Here is a 15,249-nt window from a genome sequence, read left to right on the forward strand (position 1 = left end):
CCTACTAGTATAAAAACAACGCGATACAACACCGACACACGACACTTGTGTTACTGAACTAATCGACACCACTCAGTACTAGTACTAGCTGTTTCTTACTTTGATTTGTGTACTGCACACTACATACATACAAGACAACACTTGCTATTTTTAATACTGATGCTGCGGTGTTGTAGCGACCATGTGTTGTGTGGGCCGAGTTAGGTCCGCCACCGATGCTGACGTGTCATCAGCCGACGACTGCCAAACAATCGCACGTGGCGACAAGGAAGTTACACAATATACAATAAGTTCACAATCGCGCAAACATGTGCTGATATCATGACGAACGAAAGAAAACTATTAACCATTATTATAAGACGTAAAACATTTTACAGCAACATTAAATCCAGTACAGTGTGCTGACAAACAGACATAAATGAAAACAAATTAAGGAAGTAAGAACTAAGATATTGGATAAGTTGTTAAATCGGCATTAGATTTCTGATTCTTATACGCTAATGTTGTATTAATAACAGCGAGTTATTATGGTCCTAACTTAGAACACGCTTCCCTTTAATAAATATGCGAGTTCGGAGTTACAGCGACATAAATCTTGTTTATGCGTCGACAAAGTACAAGTGAGTGCCTTCGGGCAACGTGCTCGGAGGCTCGGAGTGCCCGGAGTGCTCGCAGCATACAGCGGTGCGTCGAGAGCGGACACGACGCTGCCTGTAGTGCCTGTGTCGACTGCTTCACAAACATCAACTGACATACCTAAGCCACGTATTCGTAACATCTTAATTATTCCAATACGAAATATACCAATATGTAGTCTATCGGAATTTGAACTTTATGTGTATGGAAATTTGTAAGATATTAATAAAACGTAACGCGTGCTGCTAAACATCATGCGCCTTACCTACGTATCGCGCCATGAATCAGATTAAAGTACTTACACACATTTGTTAGTCGCACACAGCCGCGCGGCGCTGACGTGTGTAGAGTATTACAGTGTATAGCGATGTGTATGTACAGTGGCGCGGCTGTGTGCGTGCACACACACTGCGACGCCGGGAGGTTCAACGTACCAGTCGCCACTACGAGAGTTCCTTGTTCCACTTTACCACTGACACTATATTATTATTGTTCCAATGGAGTTTCCGATTCAGTCCAGCTATTTTTCAAAGTCCTTAATTTATCAAGTTTCATGCTCAGTTGTGTCAAGTAGAGAAGCTATTAAATTTTAGGATTTCATTACACTACCTGCTTTCTTTACGTCTAGTTTATAGAAGTATAATTTTTTTTAATAAATAGCCTCTAAAGGCAGCGATAAAAATCGTTAAGACTGAACCACTTTGCACTCATTTAAATAAAAACATTCCATATTAATTGGTCCTGCATACCGCGCTACAATCGCTTGAGAGTTTCGATTTCAAAGTGTTAATAACAAAATGCTTCGACCTGCCACTTTGGCACACGTCATTCTGTTTTCCCTACATCCGCTGGCCTTGGATTATTATCAACATTAATTAAAATTTCCAACTGCTGATTAAGAGCAAGCTTTCAAAGAATAATGTAAGCCACTAACACCCTTGTTACGTTACGCAAGAACTAAAATTGCGTAAATAATCTTAAAAACGTATAATTGTGTAAGCCATTACAGTACCAAAGTACGGTATAAAAGTTTACCAGTGTAATAAGTACCAAAGTCGTAAAGCGATTCATAGATACAACGCGATCATTATATCTTGTTATTAAAATAAATGTCAGTTAACTAGCTACAAAGGATAAATGTATATTGAAGATAAATGCATAACTATTTATTATGAAGTTCCATTAAAGCAGTGCCATGGAAAAGACATCAACGCGCGATACGTCTTGTATACTGTACAGTTCATGCATAGCTTATGAGTTTGTACGCCATATACATGTTCACGTCGAAAAATTGCTTACGCCCTAACTGTTTATTACTTACTTTATTTGATTGAAACGTCAAATATTTTAGGCACATTAATTAGTTGTTAATGAATTGAATGTACATAATACAATAATTTTACATCCTCTGTCGGCTTTTTGTGTATTTGCTGGGAATTTGTTGTTCATTCAATTACACGTTCAAAGAAATGATTCATCAAGAAAGTGAAAATCGTAATGATATAGACCTCTGTGAATAGTTTTCGTGGAAGTAATAAAGGTTGTTAACTGCGTTGATGTTAGCTAAAATTACATTCATATATCTGTGTCACGAGTTTATTCAACAGATTTATTTTTATGTGTGTTCCAGCAATTAACGTATTAGATTCCAGGTTTCTCGGCTATCGTGAGATTATAACTGTTCAGTGTAGGGTTTTGTATGAAATTTCACGAACTACATAATACATACAAATAGTACCTAACTGTGCGCAATACAACCTCATAAAATTTGTAAACTCGTTTTGCAACATGCCAACTTGTGTTTTTTAAGTCAGACAAAGTTTTATTTCTTTTTTATGAACGTTATTAATAGTTGTGGTAAACGCATGCTAACATGTTTGTTTCAGACTAATAATAATGCTGTTACGACATTGCGCTTAATTATAATATTCTAGAGCCACGGAGACACGGAGACACGGACACACGGTAATGTTGTAGATGTTTGCGCAGATATTGGTTGATAAACGAGCTCGTTCGCTGAGAGCTTGCTCTAAAAATAACGGTGTTACAGTAGGTCAAATAAATGGAGCGAAATCATTAAAAACAATACATACAATACTCGCACATACATAGGTAGGTGTGTATAGCCACTACCGACACTACTCGTACTACTGCGCCAGCGCACAAACTAGCCTCAAACCAATACATCATCGTTCGTAACATATTTTTTCATAAGTAATATTGCACGTCAATTTTTTATACATTTATAATACTATTATGAATGTAGACAGATAATTATTTTTACATGGAAAGTAATTGATGGCCCACAAACCCGTCGGATTTATTCGTACAATCAATAAAACTGACATCTTCACAAAACGAAACAAACTAAGCTTTTCAACTACTCGTACATACAACAAAAACCATGTTTGTCCGAATAAATTCAACAAAATTAAGTAAAACATGGCCGAATCGACTTACTACCGGAGAATTAAAACATTGCGTAGGATTACACATTTCTTTTAATGAACATTTTATATCGGAACTTTAGTTAACTGCAAAATTGTTTATATTTTTTGTGAAGTATGTTGAAATGTTAGAAAAAACAAGTATTTGTTATCAGGTCGCTAAATTGCTTTGTTACGTCACCATCGGCGACTCGTAGAAGAACAAAAAGTACCGAGTAACTTGATGCCTAAACCTGCCGGAGATTCACGGTTAAGGTTTTTTGTTACGGACCATCTAACGGGTTAATGAGTCTTTGGTCATTTAAGAAGATTTTAGAAAAAAATCGTACAAGAAAAGTCTAGCAAAGCATTAGATGAGCCGGTTCCTAAGCGATTTTTTTTAGAAAAAATAACTCTACGTAGTAATTGAGCAATTATACCTAAAAGCACTTAACGCCAACATTAAAGTACGTTGTTATCTGACTGGATATTTAATATGAATTGTTAAATGTATTAGAAATTTGAAACCTCTTGTTTTTGAGATGATTATGTATTTTCTTATGTCAAGTGCCTTTTTTATTGCTTTACTAGATACAGGTAAAAAATCAACATTTTTAAAAAGATTTTTGTAATTCAACGCTAATAATATTTTACATCGATTCTTATTGGTTTTTTCTTATGACTGATACTAAGAATCGAATAAAATTGTAATATAAAACATAAACCTGCTATTTCCATATTAAGCTAAAGGATATGAAGCATCATCATCATTACGATCGAAATGAAATTTTAATAAAAAGTGATTGATCGAAGTCTGAGTCTTATTCCTATTTCAATAAGATTTAAAATATTATGGTATGATTGCGAATTATAGCGAAAGCTGCTAGTACTAATGAAAGCAAACGTGTTTTAGTCTTAGGTATGTAAAATTATTTGAGTGCTAGCTTTGGAAATTTTAGCCTAGTGCTGACGCCGCCGTGTTTGCGGAATTACTTCCAGTTTGAACCTCAAACTAAGGCTATATGTACTTGACATCACTTGCGCGACTTGACTTTTGAAACTGCATTTTTAATACATTCATTGGAAATAATAACTTGTTCCTAGCGTGTTAAGTATTGTAATAGCTAATCAATTAATTTATGCATACAACATATTTTTACATACATTCTATTTGAATTTAATATATATACTCGTTTAGAAATTACTATAAAGTTTAGTTTTAGCTGTATAAGTTCAAGGATGGGAGCTGAATCATCAATTTATTTTTTTCTAACGAATATGCATAATTATGGCATCTATATGCACATATTGACGCAAACGTCACGTCGGTTTCACGCGAAAGGTTAACACAGGTTGTCAGTCTGCACACACGAGCACGAAGAGCTTTGCGATTTAGCGGACCACCCGGTGCCCTGCCCTTGACTCTTGCCCTACCATAACGGCATAAAATCATGGTCGAAACAGCGTCTTTAGCATCTTCGGACTCGTCTGCGGTTAATCGTAAAGTCGCAACCTTAATATTAACTAACATTACATTTGGGCAATGTCCAAACCACCATGATAATAATCACGTACAAGTAAACCCGAACAAATAAAAGATAAATTTTTAAAAGTCCAATAATGCGGTTCGGAGATGAAGTGATGTGGAAATTAGTGGCCATAAATCGACCCAATTTATGTGATTTTTTGCTGTAATAAAATCCGCGAAGCCTTAATAAATCGAGCTCAAGCCATACTTGAACAAAAGCATTGTCAACCAAGTGGCTGGCCTGGTATACTTGTTGAAAGTATTAACATATTATCGCGGAGGTATGAGGCCGCTCTCAGACATCAGGAACAACTCGTTGTAATATGTGTTTCAACAAAAAATAAAAGCGTTGAAGTGTTCATAAATCATTTTTAAAGTCGCTGTGTGACTGACAATGTTTTCCATGTTGACAGCGGCTTCAGTACTCCTCGATATGTTATTGTTCATCACTTATTCGAGTCTATTCATTAATTCAGTTCGTTGCAGATTCAATGAGCAGCAGCAGCGGCGGAGGTGCATACAGACGAGATGACTTGCGATTGACTTTCACCTTCGTTGTAAAGTCATGTAACATTCACGTCATTTCTCATTCCTGTTAGAACCTTGACAATACGACTCGTGTAAAATGTCACTTCGTCAAATCTAGTATAAATCTATAAAATTATATGATGCTCACCTCTTAGTTCGAGTTGACACCTGACGTTTTTATATCTGTAATAAAAATAAATCTATTGTTAATTTACATCGGGAAATGGTACCTGATATATTGATAAAAAAGTAATGATAAATTCTTCGCTAAAACTTTGTCGAAACCCGTTTTGTGTTGTGATATACTACTAAATGTTTTGTGTAATTGTAAAAAAAGATATTAGTGGCTTTATAAAATTAATATGTTCGACGTTGCAAAAAGGATGTTCATAAATAATAACATTGGAATTGCTTAAGACTCGATATAAAATTGTTAAAATTGGTCTTAAATGAAGGCTCTGCGAAGGTTCTGCGGATTGTAAAGCGATGATTTGCTGTATTATTGAGAATAATTTGCTTTTTATTATAAAACACTTGGGCATTACGAGTTTCAAGGGAAGTTAACACCGCAGACTTTCTCGAAGATATTATTGGCCATAACTGTGGAATGTAATGCTTTGCTCCATATTTAAAGCACAGTGGTGCTGGATTTTAAATACAGAACCTCGTATAAGTTCTTGAATGAACTTATTCCATAGATGATTTAGATCCGAAGTCTTAAGAAAATACTTTAACAGGCAAGACCCGTATCTATCGTATTCTAGGACCAATTTGTCAAATTCACTCGAATGAAAGTCATCACTTACAACAACATTATCATGTAAGATGAAGGAATTCATCCACCAGAAAACTATATAAGTTTATATGCGAGCTTAATGCATACGTGCATAAACTGGTGCCTTAAACATTAAAAGGTTGTTTGTTTAGTTTGAAACTGGTGCAAAACAAAAGTGGTGCAAACCGCAGAACCAGTCCTGCGACAGGAAGCGGCCTCGGAGTGCGCCCCCCGCGCCCCCGCGCACCCCGCGCCCCCTCACCTGCTGCGCGACCACCTGATCCAGACAAAGCGTGTCCTTCGCGTAGTGACGCATGCAAGTGCATTGCACTAATAATACCAAGTCCTTTCCATGTCCGGTAGGCAACAAGCTCGGAGCGCGACCAATAAGTGTCGTATCATATGATACGTGAGTCTTGCATAAACTCGTATCGATGCTTAACTCACTTGCATAATCGGCGCGTACAATCGCTTTACATGTTCTAATTTATATTTCAATATCTCTAACTCAGCTGTGCTGTGCATTTCCTTATTTTCTATCTCGATGAAAATGTTTCAATTAAAGGAGAGTTTGTAACGTTGCACAATAGTAAATAAATAAAATCATTCTCGAAATGTTATTCACAATCACACCTCATGCTAATTCAAAACCATAAAGTAGGTAGTTGAACATTTAACAAGTCTTGTTCTTTTGATCTGCAGTCGTAAATTATCACAAACGGTACAAATTGTAATGATGATTTAGCTAAGATGACAACACTAAAGGCCTGCGCGTGGGCACTACACTGCCTGCTTTATGTCCATAAAGCCATAATAACAAGGATGCTCCACTACGGCATAGAAACTACATCACGACGCCATTACGTTGCGGAACTAACTCATGAATGGATAGAATACAGGATTCTACAACAAATTGACATTTTCTTAGCGAAGATAATCACAATAGTGGAGAAGTATAAATTTATTAGAAAACCCGGGTACTAAGCCCTCAGACACGTAGACTTGCAATTACTTTTCATTTTATAAAATCATTAACTTTGAACTTATTTACGTTTGTATGAACGTGGCTAGTCTTAATGTTGTGAAGATCAGTGGTGTTGATACTAGGTTCTGTATTACTGTGGACACATACACACATAAATGCTGGCTTAACAAAAATGAAAGTGGTTTATGTGCATTTCAAACTAAGGTATTTATAAAAACGTATAAGCAGGTATAAATTATATTGAAACGTATAGGTACAGGTACACTAGCTAACACATTACATCTACTTTGACTACCCACGTAGACTTAGAACGGCTGACATTTCCTGCAAAGAAATCTGGTACTATGTATAGAAATCGTGACTGAAATGTATTTTATAAAATAATAGAAGTGTTATTGTGTAGGTAGTAAAAGAGCAATGTTGTGGATGCTCAAGCGACGCTCGGCGTTGCGGCGGCTCGCGGCCGGCACGAGCGCCGCAGCACAAAGCCGCGCTGCGTAACAGGCGAGTCTCATCGGACCGCCCAAAGAAACGATCTCATAGAAAGTAGAGCAACTCATTTATTTATTCAGTGCAGCGGCGGGTGCGAGCGAGAAGCCGCCGCGAAACTGGCTCATTAAAATAAAAATCCGATTTTTGAGTGCAACTTGCGCGAAGTAAAATAAAAGTTTCCGACGAATTTTGCTCGAGTTATTCCAAAAAAGGCGCGCGAAACGCCTCCGCGACGAGATCACAAGATACAAGTGCGAGGTGAAACCGACCGCGATAGCCTCCGACACACGCTCGCCGCGCAGCCTCACGCCTTTACTTTCATACGTTTGTGCATACTACGTACAACTATTGTAATTCACTAATATGACTCCTATAGCCACATCGGAAGACTAAAAACACCCTTTTGTCGTGCAGTACTGTGAAATTCTTTTCCGCGTTAGTGTATGTGTTTTCTCTGTAAGAAGCGAGCCATTGTGTGAACATTACGCAGGCCGGCGTTGCATTAAGCGCACGATATAATGCAGCTCTATAATCACAGTCACGAGTCACGTTATCTGCACCCGCATTCACTATGTAAATAACACCATACACGACATTCCATTGCTCGACTAAATATAAATCGATTCTCATTTTCCATCTATCGGTGCGAACGAGTTCCCGCGGTTTAATTAACAAAAATACATGTTTGTCGATTGCAAAAACATTACGCAGGTTTGTGGACAAGTGCTCTCGATCTGCATTCCACGATGGAGCAGGCCCTGTCCGACCCAACACGCCGCGCACCGACATGCTGTCATTATTTAATGTTATTTTCTCGAATGCTTTTCTTCATTAATGTTCGGCTATAATCTCACCGACTTGACTGATATTTTCAGAGCACTGCATGTCAATCACACGCACGAATTTAACCACAATGGAAACACGACGACGGTTGTGAAAGCTACGCAGAATCCTTCTAGTTATTAACGTATTATCGATTTATATGTTTTATAGATATATGAAAATGTAAGTTATAACCATTTAATACCGGCCATAATGACCAATAAAAATGATTTCAGACTGTAATTTCATGAGACAATAAAAAATTTAAAAATGTTCTGTGAACTGTAATAAAAGTAATTAAATACACGTATGGGAGAAATTCGCCGCTCTATAATATATATCAGGATACGTACATCATACGGTACTTGCTATTTTATCCTATGCATGGGTATCTGATACGTGTAATTATAATAATGAATCGATCGAACGTCTCAATTGGTTCCGGAGCTAACTTGTAATTAATGCAGAACTTTGAACTCTTCGTAGTTACATTTAACTTTCACAAACACATGTGTCTGCCAGGTAAAGGTATTTATCATGTAACTTATAATACTGTTTATATGATAAAATACTCGGTGGTGAGTAATAAAATGTGCCAAACGTACATTTAATCGCCAATAATACCGGAGTTAGTCGCCCTGTACACCACGGATTTTAAATACGTCGTTTGCAGCACATGAAATACGTTATTTGCGGCAACATAATCAGTAGATACCTATTTTATTGTTATTACTTATACAAGTGACTATTTATGAACATAATATAAAACTATGGCTATCGTAACTAATTGTGAAGAAAAGTAATTGACAAACATAGATAACTGGACATAACATACATATGTGTATTCCTGTATAGTGTTTATAAACTTCGATTACCAATACAGGACAAATTAATAGTACATACTTCGTATGTAAAAGTTTAAAGAGAATGTTTCATATTATATTTTCGTACAAAATATAATTTGGATCATAGTCCGACCTCCCAGCTTTATCTGCGTGAGATAAAGCTTTTGTTTCATTGGCGCATGATGCGAGCGTGCGCAAGCGCCGACCGAGCTGCCAGATCAAGTTGTCACGTCAATCATGAGGAGAAACGGACCTGCACTCGACTTACTTTTTAATTTACTTACTCACTTTTTACTTTGGTACATATCTGTCTTCTGTACTTACATTTTATGTGTCCATCTATAAGTACTTAACTTACTTCTCTTATGTCTTCGTGATAAAATATCGATATTTCGCTTGTTATAGGCCATTTTCGATTATAAATCTCGATTTTCATATCAACTGTTGAAATTTTAATCGCTTGAAAATGTAATAGATCTTGATTAGGTATTTAATTCTCAAAAGCGTGAATTCAGATATAAATGTAAAATATGTAGTAATAGTAGGTTTTATATTATTCTTAACATGCTTTATCTAGCACTGTAATCTATAATAATCAAAGCAACTAGATTCGTAAAGATAAATATTCAGTTTTGTCGAACAGTGGCTGAGCAAATATTTGTCGCCAGCTGATGGCGTGACGCGTGAGGTCGTACTGTGAAGTGGCTCGAGTCTGCGTCTGAGTGAGCAATCATGGGCAAATGTTTACAAAAGCTGCTACTGTGCGGCGTATGCGCATACTTACACCTGTTAAATGCACAATTTCATACGTATTTAAACTTTTTAGAAAGTGCATGCAATAATAAAGTTAGTTGCTTGTGGAAATATTACCATCTAAGTATCTATCTATCTACTTTTATATATCATATTTTATGGATTTTGATATCTATGTCATATTTATCGCACTTATAATCTTAAAATTAAGTTTGCAAAGCACTCTGTGGCCCTTAACCTCAGCGTCGGATTAAGTAACAAATGTAACGTAATATGAGTAGTGCGTCAAGATTTCTAAATACGTTTCATCGACAAAGTTGCGTACTTTAATAAGTATAATGAAAAGTAATGACTAATCAAATGATACTTTATAATTGTTCATTGGATATTGCTAATCAAAACTGGAAAATAACTTACACTAATCCTAGTTCCTAGTAAAATTATTTTTAATATGCAAATAGGGTACCTAACCTTTTATAATAATAATGTTCGCTTTTATAATTTTGATTCTTTATTAGTATTTTAACAGTAGTTAAAACATCCGGGGTTTGTTAATCCGTCCTCCGTAGTCAACCTACTGCACTACATCGTTGTTGAATTTCAATATTTGCCCTATCACGAGTCACGAGCTTTTCACACACAAAAAACAACTGCATCTAACATCCGCATTATATTATTTTAACTGAATGACCTATATGTGTGAGTCAATACAATAATAAGTATTGTTTAAACAATGCGCTGCGGTGGTGCTAATGTGTCTCTGTTACATTTTGCACGTAGGCAGGCAGACGAGCGACTAGACACCAGACCAGCCTTGCCGGCACTTCTCAATATTCACAAGCCGCGGAACAATTGTTCCGCTAATGAATCACACTCTGAACTATGTAGTTTCTTTCAAAATAAAAGAAATGTGTGTCGGAAAGCGAAGCGACCGCCGATCATACGTTGGAAAGAGAAACGCTCCGCATGTTAATATTGTAGATAATATGTTTGTGTGTTATGTTGCACACGTTGCGTAACAAGGCCGTCTGCAACAATGTGTAGAAATTTATAATAGTTAATTAAGTTTGGAATACATTAGCATCTTATCGTTGGCTAATAATCATCTAATTATATTATTGACCACATGGGTTAAGGCTTTTTGGTCGTATTATCAAATATTCATTGTTTCCCTTTGTTAATTACATTTTACTCAAAAGTAGTGCATGGTTCTAGTAGCCGCAACAATGAACCTTTATTGGTTATATTCTGAATAAACGGGTGCTTTCTACTTTTAAATTAATTAACAATGTAGAGCTATTGTTCATTAATCATATTTTGATTACTATCGAAGTAAATGTTACCTTTCAAAGCGAATTGAAAATTGAACTAATAGTGCGGTACTATGCTATTTATATATACTTGTAGTAAGTTTGTTCAAATTAATTAATAAGACGCCTACTTTTATAATTGCTTATTCATAAGAAAATACACTTTTTTATCTTTTTGGGATCGACGCTATTGGTTGTGTCTTTTGATTTACATCATGCATGCATGTATGCATATTACAAATACCATTTATGTCAAAAAGAACGGTAATATTTTATACACAGGTTGTACCCTAACTGGCAGTACTTTATTGTGTTCAATAAAATGACTGATATATTCCGTGACTATTTTAAACTCGTTTACCGGAAAGATTAATACGCAAAAATAAAAAATAATGTTCTGGTGCAATAAAATGAATAAACTTCCTGATCGATTGTATCAATTCCTTAAATGTAGAATATAATAACCATTTTATTGCTTTTACGTGTAACTTTAACCTCGTCGCAATGTTAGTTACACGGTATGGCAGCACACACGAGCCGGCTGTGATGACCACTCACATTACCAACAACTCTAGCCTGCACTGATGTCTTCCTAGAACTCTCCACTTTATTATTGTCGAAGCTATCAAGACAGCTTCCAAGGCAGACTAATATCTGCAATGTGTGTGTTTACTGCGAACGCTGTGTAAATACTTGCTACGAATACTATATTTTTATATGCCGTGATATATCATGACATTGCGGACACATCCGCCATCGGCCGCGATCAGGATCGGGCGAGTCACGAAGCGCGCGCCACCACATAGATACAATGCACTTAACATTGTGTTGCGTCCGGCTCGTTGCATAATATCTACCGGTAGCTAGGTACTACCTGTCACAGTGCGGGAGTTACGTCGGCTACCTACTGCCGTAATATTAAACAATAATTACTCTAGCTAAAAGGTCGAGACCGCAAGCAGAGCGCTCACTCTATTATGGACGTAATAACAGCCGCGGGCATAAAGTTTAGGGCTCTATTAACCACCGCGCACCGGCTCAAACACAACATTCATTTAATTAGTTTATATCAAACTGAGACTACCTCAACGTGTTGGACTATTAACACGAATACGCTCGGAAATACCTTATTGGTCTTGATGCAATAAACATTATATTTATGTGAACCAACCTACTTCGAGAGTAAGTAATTTCTAAAGATCCATAACGCAAATAAGACATTTTTCTAAGCAGTATTATGAAGATACCAATTAATGTCCATACAATAAAGTTTAACATTAATTTTATTTTGAAATAATTAAATTTTTCCCAAACACTTTTTAAGTTACCTGCCTCTTCAGTAATAGTAATTGATAAAAATAAAACGATATCTTCGAGTTCGAGTAATATCTGGCCGTAGACCTATAGAATCCGGCAACGTAACGGTACAAGAGCGAGTCACTCCTTGTATTTTTATTCTACACTTGTAAAAGTTTTTATATTACGGATCACGAGTTCACGATCGTGTATACATACAAGGTACCTAGGTACCGCCGTGGGCGGCTAATCGGTGCCCCGCTTCTGCATAATATCTAGGTGGATCGTAATGGCAAATTCCAGCATAAGTGAGAGTGCTTGGTATCAGATTGGTTTACCGACTTCAAATGATGAATTTACGATGCATACTATTCAATATGGACACACTACATATTGGAATTCAAACAAAAAAGAAACAAGAAGTTGATTATGATTACCAAACCACTTTTTTGCGAAATGTTTAAAGAAACAATCGTGGCTTGTCTTATATTTCATCGTAACAGTAACCAGACTGTTGTAGATGTATAACGAGAATACCAGTTTATAGGAAAAATCCATTTATCAAGCATTCAATCTGAACAAAGATTTATTGGCAACTATCAAGATTGCAATAAAACAAATATCAGAGGCTTTACAAAGTAACGCTAGCAATTTTTAAAGCACGTTCGTTTCCATTTCGAAATAGTTTTTATTATTTATTTTTTGGGTGCCGCGAGTTAGGCTGCATAGACAAAAAATAACACCAATTTAGTTCTAATTGAATAAAACAGATTTTTAAATAAAAAGATATCTAAAAACCACTAAACATAGAAGAAATTTTATACAACTGCATTGCTTATACATAAAATTATGCATGTTAAAAATCATTATTATTGAATTATGATAAATAGAAATATAAAACAAGTTCTGTCACCGTTCATTGGAAATCAATAACCTCTATTGTCCTCAACACTGGCAAGTCTTTGACCTCCGACACGAAGAGCTGTTAAGTCTGTAAAGTCAAGTAAAGTTTCACTTTCGGTGATGACAAGACGAGTTTATGTGTGCCGTAATTAACGATATTCAGATTAATCGATTGCAAAATTATAACACGACCATTAACAAGAATATGAATATTGATTGGTAATTAACCAATTAATAAAGATATCATCACAAATGTACATTTGCATAAGAAAGTTCAATACAGGAGTTGTGATTCATGTTGCACGCGTCCAAATGTCAACGTCATCGTTGCAGCTGCATAATGCGCTGTTACTATGCATAACGTCGCCAATACACACCGGACATTATCATTTAAATCGTGGTATCGTGCGCTACTCCTGAACATTCTGATAACATCTCATCTGCTGCTTTTCGTTGCTATCTTGGTACTTTAAAGTGAAAAGTTTATGGCAAGTTCAGTAGGTACGTTTTCCTTTCCTGTGAAAGGTATGAAACTTAACAGGAACAAATGAAAAAAATTACCCACGTAGTTGAATGTATCGACATTTAATTACATACTGAAATATATTTTATTCAATAGTTGACGTTTTATTTGGACGTATGTGATCGATCCAAATATGAGACTTCTTGGAGGGTCGTCTCTAATTGCACTTGCATCTTGATCGGTTCAATATATTCGCAAATGGTGAATCGTTCTCAATTAAGTGCGCATCTCCTTGTACGAAGTACGTAACATCGTTCGTGGGCCGCTGAGGCTTGTTCAAGCCCTTAATAGGTAACAGTAACACCGTTTTTGGAATTTTTGTTGGTCTGCTCGTAAACTTATGGGGTTTCAATTAGAATATGGATCATGACACACTCGTACTGTGAGTACCCTTGCAGATGATGCGACGATGTTAATCAATTCAGTTCTAGTTTGATCTCGAAAAACCTAGACTTTAATTAGTCAATTGATTTAAAACTTTTGCAATTAAGAACTTTTAAGGACTTTTATTTCAGTACTAAACCATCATCATCAAGTCAAAGCTTGCTTTACCTCCACAGGCCGCAGCGCGCTTGTGCCACGCGCCACAACCGGATGTTCTTCACCAAATGCACAATCACACTAACACAAACTCTCACGAATTTTTCTCCCAACGCTTTCACGTCTTCCACTAATTATTATCCACTTTATCGGGCATCTTCAATTTGATTTACGTCTAGCTCTTACACAGCTCAATTGGTACACTTTTTCTTTTCGACGAGATAATTTAAGTCTACATTTGTTGCGAGCGGAGTCGATACCGGCGCGGCCCCTTCCGCCCGCGAAATGTGAGCCGCGACCGCCCGTTAATTACGTACCTACCTGTATGTACTACAAGGCTGGCATTAAGACTATATTGCATCCATCACAGGATGATTACTCTAAGCTTAACTGCATTTGTTCACACAACCGAACTTAATTATTACATCAATGCTTTACTACTTAGAAAGTTTATGAGATTAATTAATCGATTTCCGTACATTTATTGTACCAAAAGTTTAAACAGTTACTTAAATTAAAGTTTCTTGGAAACTTCGTCACACGCATTAATGTTTATGTGAACGTTAATGTTTATTGGTATAGGATCACGTTTCCATTTTAATAGTATTTTACAGGAATACACAACGACACCTAATAAAGTTAGTTCTCATCAATAACCATAATAGTAGTTACTATTACAGATTTAAACTTAGATATACAATCATTGCATTGTTAACGGCATTAGACGTACTAGTGTTGCATAATTGTCATCTTTGCACAAAGTGGACACTTGTACAAACTAGTAATACTCATTAATAAAATTAAGAACTTTTAAAGAAAGTGGCACTTTTTGCTTGTTAAATATGAAGAATGCTTATAACGAACGTCTTTCAAGCCTGACCGTAATG

General features: G+C 36.2%; 1 protein-coding gene across 1 annotated transcript in view; it reads right to left on the reverse strand.

Moving 5' to 3' along the window:
• Positions 1–15,249, reverse strand: part of LOC118262486 (uncharacterized) — a 60,422-nt gene that overhangs the window by 31,071 nt on the left and 14,102 nt on the right. Inside the window, exon 2 of the mRNA XM_050697413.1 lies at positions 5,267–5,301. The gene's annotated coding sequence lies outside the window, so the exon portion shown is untranslated. The remainder of the gene's footprint in view (positions 1–5,266; positions 5,302–15,249) is intronic.

Source organism: Spodoptera frugiperda, chromosome 12 (assembly GCF_023101765.2).
Source record: "Spodoptera frugiperda isolate SF20-4 chromosome 12, AGI-APGP_CSIRO_Sfru_2.0, whole genome shotgun sequence".
NCBI lineage: Eukaryota > Metazoa > Arthropoda > Insecta > Lepidoptera > Noctuidae > Spodoptera > Spodoptera frugiperda.